Genomic DNA, 15,693 nt, shown 5'->3' with positions numbered 1-15,693 from the left:
AGTGCAATCGGCACCTCTCTGGAGTCTGAGCTGTACCTTCCACACGGATTGGTTTTTTTACCCTTCCCCAGCGTTATGTTACTCCCTCCGCCCCAATCACAGCACTCTCTAACAAGCCGCAGCCAATGAAACAACATTAAACACTGTAATGGCCCAAATGCTGCTACGCAGGTGTGTAAAGTAGGACACAGAGAACGAAGGAATGGTGGAGTTCAAATTTGGAGGCGAGCGGAGAAAGGCAGTTTATGATGGAGTGGCAAAGAGAGGAGGAGGAGTTGAAGGAGGTGGATCAGAGCAGAAAAGGGGACGGTAACCTTACAAGAGAATAGGAGAAGGGGTGAGATGAAGAAGAGCAGCCAGGAGGAGGGGCGAACATCAGCAGGAGAAGCAGAGGAGAAGAAGGAAATGAAAAGAGCAAGGAAAGGGAGGGATGAAGGTTGAAAAAGAAGATGGAGACACACCGACCTGTGGGGAGAACAGTTTAGTTGCTGAACTAAAAAGGGAAAAATTGTTTCAGAAATTGTCTCTCAAGTATCTCTCTACATGTGTTTCACCACGCCTACAGGAAGCATCAGGATTTTGTAAGGCGGACCCATAGCCATCTAACCTTATTTCTTAATCAAGGCGGATTTTGAGCCTCTTTCTAAATTAAGCTGCTCTACTTTAAGGCATAGTGAATGTATTGTGCATGAAGAATCTCTCCTGAAGATCCATTCCAAACCAAGTTCGAATGGTGAAACACGTGTAGAGAGATACTTGAAAGACAATTTCTGAAACAATTGAGAGACACTTGAGATATTTAAAACAATAAACAGTTGATATAAGCAAAAGATTGAACAACTACATTTGTTCCTAAAGTTGGTATTTGACCAGCAAAGGAGCAAAAATAGCTAAAGTTGGCGCAAAAACATTTTATCCCAACCAGGTATTTCTTGCAAATTGTATTTGTGTAGCAGCCACAAAAGGGATACATAGCTTTTGCATGACAACTTATGTTTACTTAAAGTCATTACTTCTGAACAATTTTGGAGATCGCCAGGTATAGGATATCAATGACTGCTACCCTCTTGATTAATTAAGTTTCCTGACAGTTATGAGCACTTTAAAATCATTGCTTGTTCAAATATTCATCACAAACACAAGTTCAGTTCAAATGAACCTTACATTGGTATCACTGCGTCGCTCTCATAATGTAGAATTGGGCCAAGACGTGGCTCTTCACTGTATACGGAGCAGACACACGTTTTGCTCTTCGTCGTATGCATACGCTCTCAGAGTGCTGTATCAGGGAGGGTGCATCTGTTCTCCTCCTTGCCAGAGGATGCTCTGTGTGAGTAGTGGCACTTCCAAACTGATGGCAGGAGTGTAACTGACGCTCTCGCTCTAAGTGAGATAAAGTGAACAACAGCACTGTGCCACTCATGGTGGGGTTGTATCAGTGGCAGGAGATCCCTGGACCTGACCAGTGCCCTGCCAACCCTCCTCCCCTGTAAAAACAAGTACAATTCTACCTAAAGTGCAAACACGCATGCCATGCGTGGCTGAGGACCAAAGCGTTTACACGCTACAGTACAGGTTGCTCATGACCACAGTGGCAATGCTGAGCAAGGACACACTTGACACAAAGCTATTGTGGTTCAACAGATTTACTTAATTACCACTTTCTTTAGGGATGATGTTGAACCAAATGCCTACCTCTCGAAAGCAGATAGTGACAACGATCGGTCAACAAAAAGTGTGACACTCTCTCCAGGTGTCCAACACCTTCCTAGGCCCACACCCTTTCTACCCCCATGGGCAGCGAGCACCTCATTTAAGCCACCCCTCTCATACTGCCAAGGTATAACTTCCAGCACCCCTTGCTCCAAGCCCATACTTGGTCCACATTGCAGCTCACGCCATGCCGTAACAAGCCGCAACTGCCCTACTAGTCAACCTTCCACACCCTTATGGTTTTATATGCCTAGACCTACCACTTTGATGCCTGCTGCCTCCCCCTGCCCAACTCCTTGCGCCTTCCCGCTACCAGCAACTAGGCCCAGATGCCCAACACCTTGTGCCCTCCCACAACAGCAACTAGGCGAAGATGTCCAAAGCCCTTCACCCACCTGCTACCAGCAACTAGGCCCAGATGCCCGATGCCTTGTGCCCACCCACTACTAGAAACTAGGCCCAGATGCCCAACGCCTTGCACCTTCCCGCTACCAGCAGCTGGGCCTAGATGCCCAACTTCCTGCGCCTACCAACCAGTGTCTTTCAGCAGAGAGTCTCCCAACACTCACATTAAAGCCCATAATTACACCAACAAGGTCTCCAAACCTTGCACAGGCCCACTCAAACTAAGGTGGCTGCATACCTGCACCTCCTACGTTACCTCCTCTGCCCTTCTGCCATGCATTTGCACACTCAGAAATCAGCGCCTACACATCCGCACCCCACCTTACCCTCCACAACACCAGCTAACCGCCTTGCACAGCACTTTACATCAGACACAGAGCCCGCTCCTGTTACCATCCCTCCTGTGGGGTACATTTACCAGCCCGGCAGAACTCCCCTGCACCACCAAACTGCATTTTCAGCAGTACAAGAATAATGGCTGCACTGGGTCTGCTGAGCACATATGTCCTGGCATCACCAAAACTGCCTTTTAGCAGTTGCAAAAGTAATGGCTGCACTGACTCTACTGAGTAAATATGGGTTGGGATGGAACATAGAACACCCGGAGAATGGCTGTGGTTATTTTCTTCATGTGCACCAAAAAGAAGAATTCACAAGCAGCCTGGCTCAGTGCTGCCATGCTGCCAGATCAGGATTTCAAACTGCCAAAGAAAATGTGCTATGTAACTCGACTTTGCACCGGTGCCATCTGCATTTTTTAACATTACCCAGCTTGGGTTTTAGTAAAACACAGCCATGTTCATCCATATTCAGGTTGTACACCAGCAAATGGGGGCATTCCTCACTGAATAGCATGTTGTGTCAAGCAAAATATGTGAAAAAGCTGAGAAATGTGTTTCAGGCCTTACGGCAAGCGTTAACTCTTGCAACAAAGTAACACAGGCTAAATTCCTCACAAGAAGCTGTCTCTCTCTCCCTATGCTTATGTCAGTTTCAAAGAACCCTTGTTTTGAACAGATTCCTGTGTATTAGAAATTGACCAGAGCTATGGAAATGTTCAGAATAAAGATGCGAGGAAAATCGCATTTGTAAATGACCATGGAAAGTAAAAATGAACCCGTGTTGCACTGCTCTGCAAAGCAGTGAGTGGATATTGTACAAGCTCAATGGAAATAATACTCTAACATGCCCAGGAACAAAACTATATATGTTGGGAAGAAAAGCTGCCAAAATATAGGTAAATTGTACTCTGTGTAGTTTATTTTACCCCACAATAAGAACTTCAACATCCCGGCTAGGCCCAGAAATTGCTGTCAAACCTGTTTTTGCAAGGCAGGCACTTCCAATGTGCCTGCCCCATGGTAAAGGAAGTTCCTTTACCACATGAAAGCCCAAGATGTGTGGGAAGTGGCGACTTTGTCAGATTTAGCAGCATTGCTGCAGCATGGACAATGAACAGCCCTGTCACTAATTTTGACAGCTTGAATGTAATTTTTGCGTCATGAAAACAAGACGATGTGGATCTTCCTAGCATGTGGGGGTTGCGAACGGCATTAAAGTGTCATTTCTGGGGGAAGCGTACATGCTACAGGTATAAAACCTAAAAGGAAATATGTACGTCATTGATAAGCTTCAGTGTACCCATTTGTAGATTTTTAGGGGAAATATTTTGTCATAGAAATTGCGAAAGATTGCCAGAAGGACTAAAGAGCATCGTACTTGAGGTTTGGAATAGTATGCTCCATGTAAAACATGGTAAATGCCTATCTAATTTTTTATAAGGGGGACTTTTATAAATATGAGGGCTTTGTTTCATAACTGGTTTTGGCAAAAGTAACTATGGTATAACAAAGCACCTCATAAAAACACATACACTAAAACTGAGTCACTTCCTTCAGTCCAATCTGCTTACAGGTAGGCAGCAACATTTACAAACTGACCTATCCGGTTTTAGAGGTATGTCCAGCTTAGTTCTGCCCACATAGTAAAGATCTTCTGATGTCATCCGGCCTGTATATAAAAAAATCCAGCATTCAAAAATACATCCTGCAACATCAAGAGATCCAAACATTCCACATTCACCCTGCAATATTCCAGATTCCATTGCCAGGCCTGTGGTAGCTGATCCTGATCCATGCAGTACATCCTACCCAGGCAGAACTACCATCCAGAAATAAACCCTACAAAAATCCTAATAATTCAGGGAGAAAGGGGGGAAGGCTGCTGAACCCTTTTGGGATTATCCAGTGATCAGACCTGCTTTGCCCAGTTAATGTACCCCGCTGCCTACTGAGACCAGACCCTGGTTGCCTTGCTGTGTCCATAGAGGAGAGCCGCCACTGCGCAGTGACCAGACCCCTGTCCCCCTGTCCAGAAACCTGGCTGGCTGTCCAAACTAGTCCATTCAAGTGCTCTTTGTAAGTAATACCCTTCGCCAGTAACCAGAAAGCTGCATCCCTTGCTTTGTTACCTGGTATTATGTCCAATCCCATAGAAATCCTATACTTACCATAGTAAATCCTTAAAGTGTCCCAATCCTCTGTGTATCCTGCCCTTAGGAAAACCTGTGTTAGTCTCCATGTGTTAGCGCAATTCTTTCCAAATCATTTCAGTCCGTTCTAGAAGTCCTTAGTACTATTTGGAATAAATTAATGAATTCCCATATAAAGAGGTACACAGTGTGAATCGGTTAACATTGCAAATGTACCTTCTCGCGGCAGTGTTCTTCTTTAATAATCTATCCAGTAAAAAATAGTCTCAGTAGAACCTTTCATTTTCCTTTTAAAACCGATTTCACCTGTGTACCTGCTTTCATTATAAAAACTGATTTACTTCTCCTACAAAAAAACCCATACTGTCCCCCATCCAGAGTCACCCTTGCACTTTGGTATCATACCAGTTACGTGCCTTTGTACCTTAGCATTAAAACCGATTACTGATTATGTCTGTTTAGCACATTTTCCAAGCCATTTTTCTATTTTAAACATGTGAAACGAAGCAATTGAAATGTTGCCATGTGTGATTGTTGCTGAACTGTGTTTTTCCTTCCAAAGTCAATTTTCAGCACTGTATGCCCGTTGTTTAGTACATTGCCTTGTAGCTTGCAAGTTTTCTTGCCTCGTTAGTACAGCCACACACATTCGTGCCTTATCCGTTCAACCGCACATGTAAAATAACCATTCAGTAATCCTGAGTGCTATTTTGCTCATTTTTCAAGGGAGCTCAATCCGATATTGGCCTCCCATTCAGGGGTGATATGTCGGATTTTCATGCAGATTGTTCCCTAGTATACCTGACTCCTTGCTACTCTTCTCCACCCACCCAGGGGGAATGCCGAACTGTGGTGCTATTTGAAAATACTAACCAAAGGTAATCTTGCTATCTTTCAATTGTGCATTGTGTATTTTATGTTAGAAGGTTAAACTAAGTGTATCATATCATTTTATTGTGTCATTATCACCACACTGGTGATTGCTGCCCTATATTGAATGTGTTCAATTTTCATTCATAATTAAAAATAAATATTTAATTCTTACACACCGGCCTGGTTCATGGTCCATTGCGACACAGGGTGTACGTTAAAGGGGGTGTGAAGCGGGTTGGCTGCTTTCTTAAGAATTGAATTTTTATGTAATAAACTTAAGTGTTTTAATTGTGTGCTGCATTCCTGGCCAGTAGAAAGAGTCCTGGTCTGGAGTGTGCTGCATCTTTAAAATCCTCAACACTCTGCCCCATACTGAAATAGTTTTCTTGTGCACTCATCAACGTGCGCTCCATTTGTGTCCAAGCCAAATGATCTCATATTAGACAATGACCTGGATCTGCTCACCACCACTGAAACATGGTTGCGCGACTGTGAGGAATTCGACCATCCGCACGGGGAGTGTGCACTCACCTTGACTTTTTTGAAGGTTTGTAATTAAAATGAATGATGGGAGATGAACCTCTGTAAAAGTGTGGGGCTTATCTGCACACATTTTCCTCTGCTCACAACACAACAAACACCTTGCCATGTGTACTCTGGTGGGACACAGCCTACAGGTGCAGTCCTTCCTGTCACATTTAGCTGGAATGTGACAGCCACGGGATCATCAAAGCATCTCTGAAGGGGAAGGCAACACCTTCCTCCGGCCATGGCCAGCCTAATTGAAATATGAAAGGCTCCTGCACCCTCTATATTGTCTAAATTGTGCTGGTGGCAGCGAGTACTAATGAGAGTAAATTGAAACAGGCCTGTGATACACCTGATCGCAGAACTGACACAAGGGACAGGAAACCCCAACACCCCTTTGTGTTACATCCCGCCGTGCACATCATTCCAGAAGACGGGCTTGTTTTTTAAAAGGTAGGCGCAAACCTGTTTTTCTTCCTTATGGTGTGCGGCGCTTCATTCCCCCGTTCCTTTTACAATGGAGATTGCGGCAGGGATCGAACAAACTACGAGTACCATGATGCTCCACTGCACTATCATGTGTCCTGCGCCTCCAATCACCATGCTCTGACGTTTTGCTTTCACTTTCGGGTAAAAGCAGTCTTTTCATTCGGCTCGCTGCTTCTGATTGAAGTTGCTGGCGCCTTTTGAAGTTTCGTCTTCGTCCTTTCCTGGAAATCTGGATTTCTTGACCTTTGCCTGCCTAACGGACCGTCTTGTCTACTGCTTTGTACTTTACTGCCAGGTTAGTGTACCAGGACCTATATCTTGTTTTCACGGACTGCCTTGCCTCACGATTCTGTACTTCTGCCGCCCGCACGTTAACAGGACCCTTTACAGCCTTCTTTGAGTGATTCACCTAACATTTATCACAGCTATTTTTAGCCTGTAAATAAGAAGGAAAGTGCCCGTGCATTTCGGATTGCTCTCCCTTTTGCAAGCCTTGTTACTGCGGTTGCTTATAAGTTTTCCATTCACACCACACCTGCCTTCTGTCATTACACTGGCCCTTGCGACTAGCCCCGAACAGCACATCTAACAGGATCTCAAACTACCTTTGTGGAACTTACCATATGGGAATTTACCATCTGGGATTCATTGACATTTCTATCACTTCGGATCTATTGGACATTGGGGATTGCGTTTACCCTTCTTCAACAAGTGCACAGGGGGACGCTGCGCAGAGTGTGCACCAACCCGGACCTTGTGCGCTCCTCATGCCGTTCGGGTTAGAACCCTCACTAACATTCCCGTTTATTATTTTATACTGCCGTTTTTGTTCACCTTGGATTGATCCCAACTCTACTAGTGGTAAGGAGTGTTTCTTTCCTATTCCAACCCATTGTCATAGTTCCTTGAATAGTCTTGACAGTGATATTGTCTTTAGGTAGGAAAATCCATCCCCGGTCTGCAATCATAAAACTCATCTCTTCTTCTTTATTTTTACAGCTGGTAAAATCGTGGCGGTGTGTTCTCCCCGCTCTTTTGGGTGATCGGGCTCTTGTACTGTTTTAATCAGTAGAGGGTCATATCATTTTAAAGATCTATACCATACCCTCACAGAGAGGAGGCTCGGTTGGAGGCCCCATCCGAGCTCTTCAATCAAACCCTGTGAATACCAGTCCTGGTCACCTCCTTATCCTCATCCTAGTTGGTGAGTAACATTTGCTATATGCAATGTGTTCAATGTGTCAATTTGAAGCTAGCTCCCACCCCTCTGTGTGAAGGGCAGTGAATGGCATGTCTAGGACAAATGTTTACAGTAGGCAACCCCTGCAGGGAGACCCCCTTTCAGAGGGAAGAAGTATGTGAATTGATGGAGACAGGAAGTCTCATCTCGCCACACACTTCAAGGGAGAACTGCGCTTTGATCAGGAGCCACAGAGAGCTCAATTAACCAGAGAGACACTCTGAGCCACAACAGACAGGAAGATGGGTGGGACTTAGTAGTACATGTTGCCATCCCCTACCTTTCCTGTTGCAAAGCACTCCGGTTATGACCTCACTCATAACAGAAGATTGTTGGTGGGGACCCAGGATTGGTTCATTAAGGTAGGCTTAGCCTGCACCAATCACTGCAGCCCATTTGGCTTTAAAAGAGGGCTGAGCCCCTCACTTAGCAGATAACTTCCCGACTTTTAAAGGAGTAAGAAGAAGGACTAAAGAGTCTCTGCCAAAGGACAAGACCGTTGCCTGCAAACACTCTCCTGAGCTTTGGGCCATCCGCCTTAAAAGACACAAGCCCTCTGAAGAAGCTAGGAGGAGTGCCACAACAAGTATCAACAAGCGTCCATCTTTTAAGGACATTTTCGAAGCAGTCGAGCCCTCGAACTGCGACCGGCAGCACCACTGATGGTTGTCACACTGCAGTCACTAAATCCATCCGAGACGCCTCGAACAGTGTTCCAGATCCGCCAACCAGCACAGATACAGTGATTCTTGACCCTGAGCCGCCGTGTAGGCCAGCCTGCAGCCGTCTGTACAGCATTGCTTGCCGAACTGCCGGCTGCCTGATACCCACAGCTGTCTCCTGTCTTGAACTCTGTCACAGGAGCTGCAAAACATCCTGGAACTGACTTGATGCTGTCGAGCATCAACATCATCTCAAGCACCAGGTACATTGTGGTTCTGTCCCCCTGGTCCTTCTCTGAAAGCCCCTACTGACATTTACGACCCCTTACTCCCTTGGTGCTCAAACCGAATAACCTTGAACAGCTAAGACCGATTGCTTTACCGACTAACCTCCTTTCAGTATCCAGAGTGCATCCCTTTGCTTCGTGAAACTGTCTGTCCTCTGTGTTCCTTCATAGGGTGGGCTGTATTTTGTAGTGTGCTAGAACTGCCTGTTGTAATAATAATAATAAAGTAGATATTTGTATACAACCTTGACTGGACATTGCCTTTTATCATTGGGTAATAATTGTATTTTCGCTGTGTTGCAACTAACCAACGATCCACGATCTTGTAGAGATAAGCCTGCCGTTCCGTCCACATTACCAAAATTGGACAAGGAGGTTTATAATTTACTTGTGTTTCCAATATGTTCGGATCCCTTCTGGTGTACTAGAGGTATGGGACTGATTCATGGTTTAGAAACCGATATTCATCCCTGGATCACTGGTTCCCCGGAAGTTGATTCGTCCCAACGACATTGCTGGTCCAGCACTATCCTTAGCCATCCCATCTAGATATGCCATTCTGAGATCTGACCGACCTATCAAACCAGCTGGTGGTGTAGCCATAATCACTAAATCGACCATACCCATAAGAGTCTCCTCCCCTAAACCTTTGCAAGGATACAAACTCCTTCTTGCCAAACTTGAACGCAACTCCCAAACCACCAAACCCCTAAAGCACCTCAAACATCCTCCTCTTCTACAGTCAGCCCAATCACCTCAGCTCCCCAGACACTGACATCCCCCTCCTTCTGGCTCCGCTCATCAAACAAAACACCAAACTCATCCTGCTCTGTGACTTTAACTTGGGCTTTAACGACATCTCTGACACCAAAGCCACTGCCCTTACTGCCACACTGCTATAAATGAACCTCCACCCATCAGACTGGACCCTAAATCTGAACACACCCGTCACAGTCACTACCATCGACCTGCCAAACAGTAACGACCCTGACATTATTCTCTCTCTCTCTGCCTACAATGCTATACTATTACACACTTGTGACCTGCACGCTACTCTCAAGACCACACTACAAAAGAATCCTACCAATAACAAATGGTTCACTGAAGAACTACTCACCCTCCGCAGGCACAAACGTCCCGAAGAACAGCTCTGGAGGAAGAAATGCTCCATTGCACACAAAGAAACCTTCCTTGCCACCTCAAAACTTACAAAGCCACCATCATCACAACCAGTCCAGCATCGATCACACTAGAATTAGTGAAGCAAGCTCCAAAACCAGGCCAGGGAGCTGTTCAAAATCTTCAAAGAACTGGAATCTCCAACCACCAGCACCAGATTCCTCAAAATAAAGCCTTGTGCACAGGTGTCCAATCTGCACTGGCCAACAAAATCCTCAACCTCAGAGACAAAACTATCCTAAAAATGTCAGTGCACCCAGTCAAAAATTGTGTGATTTCCCCCTAAGCAGCCAGATTCACCCACATCACTCTGCCACCACACAGCTTCACCCCTGTCGCTTCCACCGACATCCAAACGATTATCCAGCAGCTTACAGCTTTCAATTGCAAAGGAAACATCTGCCCCTCTCACATCATCAAAATGTGTGCTACCCCCTTGAACCCATCATCTCCAAATTAGTAAACTCCTCCTTCACCTCAAGCTCTATCCCAAGGGCAATCAAACAAACCTGTATCACACCCCTTCTCAAAAACCCCACCCTGGACCGTACTCTCCCTACCAAATATCACCTGATAAATACAGTGCCTTACCTCCTCAGAATTCTTGATCGTACTGCCTACATACAAATGCAAGCCCACCTGGAAGACCACAACCTTCTGGGTTCACGCCAATCAGGCTTTAGACCCAGATGCAGCACAGGGGCCGTCCCCTTAGACCTCAAGATCCAGCTTGATGGCAAGCTCTCCATCCTCCTCCTTCTCGACCTCTCTGTGGCCTTCGATCTTGTTGACCACAATATCCTCTGCCAGCACACCACCAAGATCAACTTCACCAGCAAAGCGGCCAGTTGGGTCAAATCCTTTCTCAGCAAGTGCTCTTCTACGGTCTTTGATGGCTCGGAAGCAGCTGACCCAATCGAGTACCCTATGGAGTCCGTTAGGGGTCTTGCTTATCCCCCACCCTCTACAGCATATATACTATGCCCCTGCTTGACCACCTTGACAACATTGAGATCCCCTACACAAACTCTGCTGATGACACCAAAATTCTGCTGAATCTCACAGGGAACCACACCCTCGACTCTGCCAACATCAACCAGATTTATAGCATCATTCAGGCCTGGATGGCGGAACATCATATCTGCCTGAATGATGACAAAACAGAACTTCTCATTGTGGGCTCCTTGCACAGGCTAAAACAATTGTACCTGGCTTTTGCCTCCTTCTCCATCGATGGCAACATTAACATGGTCTCCAGACATGTGAACACCCTGGGTGTTTAGCTGGCTGCAGGATTTCTATGCATAAACATGTTAAGCCTCTTACTTCTTCAGCAGCGTATTACACTAAACTCATTAACCACAGCAGAAAGTTCCCATCAGCGGACAACTGCCTCACACTAACCAGTGCTATTATGGGCAGCAAACTGGATTACTGTAATGCCATGCTCTCGGGCACCTCTCTGAAAAACCTAGCTAAACTTCAATTGATCCAGAACAATGCCCTTTGGGCAGCCTGGGGCATGAAGAGAACCAAACACATTTCCCAAGCAAGGCATAAGGCCCACTGACTTCCCGTCAAAGCCTGCCTTCAGGTCATAATCCTATTGATAACCCAGCAGTGCATGCACAGTAGTGCAACCACTTTCCTGAGGAAACACATCTCCAAGAAAACAGACCAGCGCTGCCTATGCTCTTCTGCTGCCCTGGGGCTGGCCATACCAAGATACAGAAGGAAGAGAGCTGCAGAAGTCAGCTTTACGGTCACAGCTCCCTCCCTATGGAGCGTCCTACCACCTCTCCTCCAAGATGAACCCTCAAACCTAACTTTCAGAAAACGACTCAAAACCTTATAGTTTAACAAATATGCCACGCAACACTCTCTCGTTTGCCCTTCATATGAGTGTCTCTTTCCCAATATGTACCAGCTCCGTGATACCTCCGGGTCTGGGCACTGTCCAAAAATTAAATAAATACATTTTGTCCAAATAATAAGGTTTTACCCTATTCTTACAAATCCTCGTCCCACTCTTGGACACCATATTCCACAAAGTAAAATCCAACGAGTTCAGGCCTTACCAAGTCCCTGGCCTCCTGGCTACTGTAAGCTAATTTAAATATGCCACAAGGAGTGAACAACAAAAATGGTCCCTCATCCTGGACTCCAATGTCCTACCCATGTCTGATGTAACAAGGCACAAAGTGTTTTCTGGGAAGGTTAATTCGGGGTTTACTCCAGTCTACCTGCTTTGACCACGCCTCCCCAGGCCTTTCCTAGGTTTTGTGGCTACCCATGCTCCTGAGGCCAGGCTTCCATCAAGCCTCTGGTTCCCTTGATTTGTAGTTCATTTCCCACAGCGTTGGTTGTGTTCCTCCAACTCAGAAATGTTCAAATCTCAGAGTGGGCTTCTCAACCTTCACTTAAGGTTTCTCCCAGAACATGAGTTTCTCTGACTCACTTCGGATCTTTCCCAGCCCTTGGGTTTTCTCAGGATGCACTTTGTGTCTCTCCCAGACCCTGAGTATTTCCAATGGCTATTTCTCCCCCTGCCACCCTCTTTCAGGGTCCTTTCCAGACAGACAATATTATGCCATCATCCAAATAAGATTCTCCAAAGCACTGCAACCAGTGTGGCAACCCGCTTTGGAGCTGCTGTCATTCCTGCTAGGGTGCATTTCTGTAAAAGTTAATTTGCTAAAATAAGACATGTTGCTGTTTGTAATTTCATGAATCCGAATTTGTTGTTGGGTTGGTTTGTGCCCTTATAAATTAAATGGTTGTGACATGTGCAGGTTGTAGCTGAATTGCAGTAATACTTGACAGCGTTTGAAATGTAGGGACATTTAGTTACATTAGAAAAGGTTGAATGCGTGATGTTAGGTGTTTGGAGAGGGCAGCGAAACATGAAACCCATCGTACTAACTGGCAGAATAAAAGTTTGTACAGCATATTAAGCAGGCACAAATCTCAAGAGTGTCTGTGTTTGATTCCACTGGATTCCTTCATTTCCCAAAACTCAACTGGCCACTTCAAATGTGTCTATCAATTTCTTATATTACTAATGTTTGCCTGCATTCATGCTGTTAGCACCAACAACAGTCCTTAACATTAGAGAGAGTTAAAGGGCTGCACTTCAGGAAGGAAGACATGAGGCCGGAAGTACCATCCCGCCACTCTGTGGACTTTGGAATCTCAGGCATGGTAAAACTGACTTTTTAGCATGAGGCCGTATAAGTGGTCTCAGAGATGCAAATACAGTTTGGGCCCATCCCTTCACCCCATAAAAGACCCCTGCCAGACAGTTTTGCTAGGAGTACGCGAGTTGGATACAGTTGTTGCCATATAATGTATCAATGGATTCTCTCTGCCTCAGAATTAGGGTTCCAGTTACCAGAAAGAAGAGAGAGCGAGAGAGAGTGTGCGTATGTGTGTGTTTGTCTGGGATTCCATTCCAATCCTCAGCCTAAGAATCTTGGTTGTCCAAACAGTCATGAGGAGCAAGGGTTCTCTCTGCATTCCCCGACCCTACACTACACTTACCTTTCACCTCATCGCTCAGATCCCGCTCCCATCTATGTGCTTCCCTGGCTTTTCCTGGACTGCTCCCCCTCCACATCGCGTCTCCCCCACATTCATCTCGCCCTGCACCTCACAACTCACCGCCTGACAGCCAAAGCCGCTCCTCTGTGATAATGGTGACATCACGCTCACCAAGCCCCTCGTTTTCATCTTCTTTTCCATTCCCCTTACTTTTTTTCACCAGCTTTGCGGGTGTTTATCTTGATCGCCCTCTTCCCTGTGGGCTCTACTGCATGATAAAGGCCCTCCACCTGCAGTAATTCCCGCGCTCACTGGGGCTGTTATGTTAAGATGACAGACCATTGCCAGATGCTACAGCCTACCTGGAACAGTATCCCGTAAATGAAGCGTGTAAAAGGTCAATGTAGAGGCCACCAGAAAGAATAAATGAATGAATGAATCTATATGAATGGAGCCTCCGTTTCCTACCAGGCTAGATGGGCATTAAAAGTTGAGGGCCTGGTCCAATGCTTTGCAATACACGGAGAGCACTGCGAGGAGGCCCTGCAACCTTAGCTGATTCCTCCTGCGTACAAAGCTCCTTCCCGGCACCTTCTGCACCAAACCCAACCTGAAGCTTAAAGTAGTCTGCACGTTTTGGTTGGGGTAAAGTTTTGATCTCCTGAAAAGACTGTGATTTCTGGCTCTGTGATGTTCTACTGGAAGAGAACAATGGAAGACACAACCTAGTGGCACGTGTGGGCATTTCTTATTTTATCTTATCTTAAGTATACTTGTAAAGCGCATCGTTCGCCCGGAGGCATCATGGCGCTACACTGTAGAGATGGAGCCCAACTATGGAGAGAAACATACTAGAAAAGAAAGGTTTTCACACTGTTTACAACTCCAAAAGAGGCTGTGGCGTGTCTTTGAGTAGTGTCGTTGTGAGTGCAATGTGGGCGAGTGACCCGGCAAGGACGCTGCCTTTCCACCTAGCGTAGCATTACAAATCCAAGTACGGAACCAATCCCATCCAAAAGTTCATCCAAAAAAATCCATCCTTGGAAATGACGCATTGATCACATCTAATTTGTTTGCATAAGTGAGGAGAAGAACGGTTTGGTACCCTGGTTACCTCTTGAAAACCCCAGCTAGAGCAAGGTGTACAAAAAGTTAACATGATGCATTCCTTCGTTGTACGTTGAAAGTAAATATCCAGAAGAGACACAGGCACTCACAAGGACTTCCCATACACAGCCCATGTCCAGCTGAAACACTCGGATCTACCACAGCACTCACCCAACATTCCAGAAACCAGCACCCCCTTGATATCACACACGTAATATTCTATCAACATGTATGCTCTTATTATAACATAATATAACAATTTACAATGGTGAAAATCTGTGTTAAGAGTCTCAAAACCGAAACCTAAGACTCCTTACACACTCCAGGACTTCTGGACTTAATTTTCTTTACCGGGCTAGTATCCATGTGAATGCATCTGTAAACTGACGCCTTTGTAAAACTGACTGGTTTCAATGCACGGTAACATTTTGAAATCAAACAGCCTCAAAGCCAAACCCCTGGTTGGGCATTTTCTTTTCGGCCATTGTAACTGATGCCAGCAGAAAGATTTTGAAATAACACCCAAAGGCTAGTTAACCAAACGCCACTTATCTGGGCATAGTAGTGAATTGGAGTGACAGCCTTCTTTCTTAGGGGGGAGAGGGGGTGACAGAGCACTGTGTTTTTCTTCATCCACTACCTGATGCCCCCACCCTAGAGAGTGGCTGGAGCAGTATTCTCTGGGGTCCCCTCCGATGAGAGACGCAGTACTCCAATATCCCCTTAGGAGCTACCAGTCCATAAAAGGATGACCGGGAGCCTGCATGGGCTGATAAAAGTCAAACTGCATAGGAGGTGGGTATTAAAAATGTTCACTAAACTCTAATCAGAGAGTGTAATTAAAAACCCAGAATGCAGGAGGGAGTCAACCAGCGAACGCACAAGAAAAGGACGGGACTTTTAGGTCCAAAGTGAAGACAACGTACAGAGATTGCTGAGAGAATGAACACCACAGAGCTGCAGATATGTTCAACTGTTGTTCCAAGATGGCGCAGAAGGTTCGTCCCATGCTTAAAGCCATATACAGACCAATGAAATCCTGGCAAATACAAGAAGGGAGTAATAATAAGGAAACCTTTCAAAGAAAACCTCATAGGAAGCCAAGACAATAAACAACTCAAAACAAGCAGCTCAGAGGAAAGACCAATCCTGGGCCACCTCACAAAGCCATCCACCAGC

Source organism: Ambystoma mexicanum, chromosome 12 (assembly GCF_040938575.1).
Source record: "Ambystoma mexicanum isolate Mex_15411 chromosome 12, UKY_AmexF1_1, whole genome shotgun sequence".
Classification (NCBI taxonomy): Eukaryota; Metazoa; Chordata; class Amphibia; order Caudata; family Ambystomatidae; genus Ambystoma; species Ambystoma mexicanum.
Note: the sequence above shows the minus strand (reverse complement) of the source record.